Consider the following 6,000-nt stretch of genomic DNA (forward strand, 5'->3'; position numbering starts at 1 on the left):
AGTTGAATCTGGATGTCCTGTGAATGGGGATGGACAGGGATGTGGTTCATTCACATTCCCTTAAGCTAATTGTCTGGCTGTTGCAGACAGGTTGGCTCTGCTTTATGCTTTGGAATTTATTGTGTATGAGTGCAAATTCTCAGCCATCTTTAGAACCTGCAGTTTCAAGTCAGTGGATGTGTCTTCAGTCTTTTAAAAATCCAATTCCTGGTTTCCAACCAGTAAACTACTTAAAGCACAGCTTCCTGATATTCATGTTGGGAAAGGATTGAATGGATCTCCTTTTGGGGGAAAAAAGGGCTGAGGGGAGATCTAATAGAGATCTTTAAAATGATGAAAGGAGTAAATACAGAGAGAATTATTCCACTTGTGGGAAAGGGTATGACTGGAGGCGATTAGTAAAAGATAGTCACCTAGAAATCCCATAGGAATTCAGAAGAAACTTTTCATCCAAACGGTGGTGACAAAATGGCACTTAGCTCGGAGTGCTAAAAGGAAATAGTGCAGATGAATTTAAAGGATGCTAGACAAGTATATGAGAGAAGGGAATAGATGGTTATGATAGTAGAAGTAGATGAAAAAAGATGGGAGGAGGCAAGAGTGAAGCAGAAAAAGCAGCATGAATTGGTTGAACCAAATAGTCTGTTTCTATGCAAAACACAAGATAAACAACAATATGCGTATGCACAAATCATTTTCAGTGCTGTGGCATTGGCAGGCTAAGAAAGCAGCATGTGGAATACTAAATTTTATAAATGAAGAAATGGAGTACAAAAGCAAGGTGGTTTTGGTGAATCTTTAGAAAACACTGGTTCAGCCTCAATTAGAATATCATGTCCAATTCTTGGCACAATACTTCCAAGAAGATGCATTGGAGAGGGTACAGAAAAGATTTACTAGACTGATACAGGGCAGAAAGACTTTTGATTAACAAAAAGGGGTTGTTTAGAGAAGAGAAAGTTGAGAGGAGATTTGGTAGAGGTGTCCAAAATCATGAAGGGTTTGGACAGAGTAGCTACAGCAAAACTTCACATTTGCAAAGGAATTGAGAACCAATGGGCACTGATTTAAGATGATTGGCAAAATGACCAGAGGCAACATGAAAAACTTTTAGGCAAGAATGTTTAGGCTCTAGGATTCACTGTGGCTTTCAAAGGGACATTGAATAATTATCTGAAGAGAAACAAGTTGCGGGAATAGGGGGAGAAAGCAAGGGAGTCAGTCCAGCTCAGTAGCTCTTACAGTGGCCAATATAGACACAATAGGCAAAAAGATAGTCACCTGTACTTTTGCCATTCTATGATATTAAACATTGGTTAATTCATCCATATCAGAAGCTTTGGAAATTTATGGAATTTTCAAACTTTTGCATTTGATTAATTAGGCTTAATTTGACTGTTCAAGTTAAACAGGTTTTGCTGGAGCAGAGTATCTAAAAGAAGCTGCTGATATATATTACCCCTGCAACCTTTGGATCATAAAATCTTTGCGCATTAACTTGTTGCTGATGGGTCTGCAAAAAAATCTAACTGGGACCGGCGTGAACAGAGTATTGGAAAATAAACAATGGAAGGAATGAGAATGATGAATTCAATGTCAAATCATACAAATTGAAAAAAATAGTTCAAGAGGAAAAGTTGCATTCAAAATGTTATTTTTGAAATCTTGAAAAATACATAACTTGAAAGAATGAGGTTCTACATTTGTAATTAATTTGCACTGCCAGAGGTTAATTGGCATAATTAATTATCACTGGTAAAAGGGGAACACATACCATATTTACTAGCCCTAGAAATGCAGTAACTTTATGGCATTTAATCCATGTAAAATCAAGGCAAAATGAAATGCTGTTTTGTAGTGTCACAACTTGCATAGCAACTTTTGATGTTGGCATTTGTTTCTCACCTGACGTTGTCATACAGTTATACATAAATAATAAGTACCCATAACTTCTGTTCTGGCTGAAGATTTACTAAAACAATTAATGTTACCCAGTAATCAAGAGTATATATTTCAGAATGGAGAGAAGAACAGTTACAAATTTCACAGAAGAATATCTCTGTTCAGTTGGAGCAAGAAGGAAATGCAGCTAACATTTCTCTTCCTGATGAAAGTCAGATAAGAGTGGGTTAGATGTTTACATTGCTGGGTAAAGTTTTCAAATCTAATTCAGATCAGTGTAATAAAATTTTTACTTTGCAGTGATTCTTTGTGATTTGGGCAGTCTTGGTCCAACACCTGGTGCATACACATTATAGAACAGTTCTCCATAATTCAACAATTACTCCAAAATAATTTGAATGATGCCTGGCAGAAGAGCAGGGTTGATTGGAGGTGGGTGTTGCTTTGCATTTAGCTTCTATCTAAATTGGCCTTATCTGATGAAAACATAGAATGCCATCAACTGTACAGTGTTCCATCCCAAATACAGATATAAGACATGAAAAATCATTTATTCAAGCAAACTTCAGGGGCACTTACTTTCACAACTAGGATCATTGAATACAAAAAAAGACTGGTGCTAAATCTTTTATGGACTGGTGGGGGGGGAGGTGGTGGAGCGGGAGAGATAGACCTCTCCCCACCCCCCAATATTCCCTTTCTCTTCTGTCTGTAGTCATGTAGTTTAATTTTGAAAAACTGTGTTCCCCAAACTCCAGATAATGTGTGGTCTATTTAACGGTCACCAGCAACAGGTTTTCATGGATTTTAAACAAGGAGTGTTATTTATTCTCACACACACAGTGGAAAGTCTTTGCTTCATCAGTTACTCAGTATACACCCAACAAAGATAAAGTTAGTGCATTTCTACAAGTTTTTAAACACAACAATACTCAGTCGTTCACTTGCCTTAAAGTCTGGTGAAGACGGAAGTTTTTCCTGCATTCAAAATGAGGTTGAGGTAAGTTCAGATGGCTGGGGTCAAGCTACGATTAACTGCAGCCTTCCTGTATAAAGACTTCAGCAGGCCATGTAGACAGGTCCAGATAACTGTTGTAACTAGAGATAAATTCTAAAGTGTTCAAAATAGGTCAAAGGAAACTGTTAAAATACTTTAAAAGGCAGCAGTTATGAAATTGCTGATGTCCTATACACTGCCTGGTCCTTCAGTTTTTCAATGAAAATATTTCAAGATCAGAAGGCAGTTTTAATTACATAATGAATGGCCATTAATACACAAAGGCAAATTATAATCTGTCATAGTGAAGGAAGAACGCTAGTAACATGGTCAAAAGCCTGTGATACACAGTAGAAGATCAGTAGCGATTTTTAACATTTCACTGTGGATCTTTTTTTATTCATTCATGGGACATGGGTGTTGCTGCTAGGCCAGCATGTACTTTTCATCCCTGATGGCCATCTGATAAGATGGTGAGCCACTTGCTTGAATTGCTGCAGTCCATGTATGTAGGTACCCACAGTGCTGTTGGGAGAGTGTTTCAGGATTTTGACCAGGACAATGAAGGAATGGTGATAGAGTTACAAGTCAGAATGGTGTGTGGCTCGAGGGGGAGGAGGGGGCAACCTAAAGGTAGTGGTGTTCAAATGTAACTGCTGCCCTTGTACTTCTAGGTGATAGAGGTTTTGGGATTGGAAGGTACTGTAGGAGGAGTCTTGGTGAATCTCGGTTTCAATGGCCCTCCTTTGTTACATGACAGACCTGAAGTAAGTGTCAAGGAGTTTATTGTCTCCTTTAGATTAAGCTGTGACAATAGTATCAAAACAAAATACTGCTGATGCTGGAAATCTGAAATAAAAACAGAAAATGCTGGAAAATCTCAGCAGGTCTGACAACGTCTGTGGAGAGGGAATAGAGCTAACATGAGTCATCCAGACTTGAAAGGCTAGCTCTCTGTTTCCATAGATGCTGCCAGACCTGCTGAGATTTTCCAGCATTTTCAGTTTTTATTTTAGACAAATAGCAGATGTGAAATTCCACTGAAGTGTGTTATTTGTGCATGTCCATTCAAGGGGGATGCATTATAATCCAAATTGGTATTTTCCAGAATGCCTGCTAGGCTGTTGGAAATTGTGACCCTTTGGCAACGACCTTACAATTCATTAATGTCCATTTTAAAAGGAATATCATTTGTGAAAATGCAATATCTTCATTCCTGTGTTGATATGCCAATCATCCCTCCAGTTGAGAAAAAAGTAGAAATATATATATTTTGTAATATGGCTTCCTTTATACTCTTCCATTCTACTAGGAATGAGGGACTTTAGTTATGTGATGAAACTGGACAGACTGAAATTGTTCACCTTGGAACAGAGATGGCTGGGGGGAGAACAAATGGAGGTATTCAAAATGTTCATAGTTTTTCTCCACTTATACTACTTCCTCTGCCAAATAGGTTGGTAACTCAAGATTATAGACTTAAAATATTGCAAAAAACTTGAGGCAAAATGAGAAATATATTCCCAAGGTCAAGATCTGGAGTACACATTCTGACATGGTGATTAAGTTAATTTCCATACTAACTTGAAGAGGACTAATTAGTACAATTATGAGGAAATGGCTGGTGGTTGGGACTAAATGAATTACTCGTGCGAAAGATTGGCAGTAACAGATCCCGAATTCCTCTTTTTGTGCTGTGTGATCTATATGAATTGATGATTTTTAAATTAGAAATAGCTTCCTAAAATATTTATTTCCTGACAGAAGATAATGCCCTATGGCAAAGTTGATAAGCATTTGTATAGCGCACAACCCTTAATATATGTTAAACCTCATTGTCCAAAAGAGAGGAATTTGGGAGTAGAAAAGTACTTTTGAAAGTAGCTTCATGATTGTGCAATCTCGTCATTTCTCCTTGCTGAACTTTGGTTGCAGACAAGTCTTTTGTTATATTTGCCTATAATTCGCAATTCGTGGTTGAAAAATGCCCACAATATTTTCTACACAGGTTACTGTCAGTTCCATTCTGGACCACAGCTGTTTTCCTTGGTCACTGTTGGAATAGGTTTTACCATGATTTGGGTTGCTCCATGTGCTAGATTTGAACTTGTGTATGTGATAATAATTGTACAAGTCCAATTACTGGGCCTTTGTTTCATCATTTTCTTTTGTAATACATCGAATTCCAACATTATTCTCCACATGTTTCATTAATAAAAGTTAAAGCAATTCCAAGCGATAGAATTATTTATTGGACATCTCAGAGTCTGCTTTTAGAATTGGATCTGGCAATCTAGATGTAAAAAAACAAGTTAGAGATGTAATATATTTTAAACAAGTCAAAGAGAGGTGGGAAAGTATTTTTTAAAGGCAATGTTTGGAAGGCAGGAAAGATGAAATGACAAAAGACTGGTGGTGCATAGCCAAAGGGAGTTGCAATAAGATAAGTGAAGGGAAAAAAAGAGTTCTGGTTGGATGAGGTGTAAATTGTTGCCATCTGAAAGCAAAGGAGGGGTAATTAAGAAGCTCAAAAGCTATCTCCCTTTTGAATTAGCAGCAGTCTGTTCTCTATCAACCTGCTAATAAAGGTGATACTGTTGTTTGGCATAATGACCTGTACCTAGCAGAGGCTGAATGCCAACTCTCTAAAATGTCCTCCTGTGCCTGTCTGGACCATGGGATTTTCCAGTCGTGCTCACCACAAAACCAAACAACCCCACCCGAGGTCAATGGATCTTTGAGTGTCCCCCCTCCCCCCACTGAGGGCAATTATGGATGGGCAATAAATGGTGGCCTAGTCACTAATGTCCACATCCTACAAACAAATACATTTTAAAAATGTGCTGCTCTTCCTCCTCTCCACCCCCTCCAAAAAAAGGATACAGAAACAGAATTATGCAACATTTCAACTTTCATTGCCCATGAAGACAATTTCTTCCCATCTCTTTTTCTCCATCCAATTCCTTCCCACATCTATCCATGACTTCTCTGATAGTGTCTTGTCACCTACATTTACCATGGTAAATTATAGCAGCATATAGGTAATTTTACTGGACTTGTAATCCAGAGGTTTGAATTAATGCTCCAGAACCAGGTATTTG

The sequence above is a fragment of the Carcharhinus amblyrhynchos genome, chromosome 3 (genome assembly GCF_965287045.1).
Source record: "Carcharhinus amblyrhynchos chromosome 3, sCarAmb.v2.hapA, whole genome shotgun sequence".
NCBI lineage: Eukaryota > Metazoa > Chordata > Chondrichthyes > Carcharhiniformes > Carcharhinidae > Carcharhinus > Carcharhinus amblyrhynchos.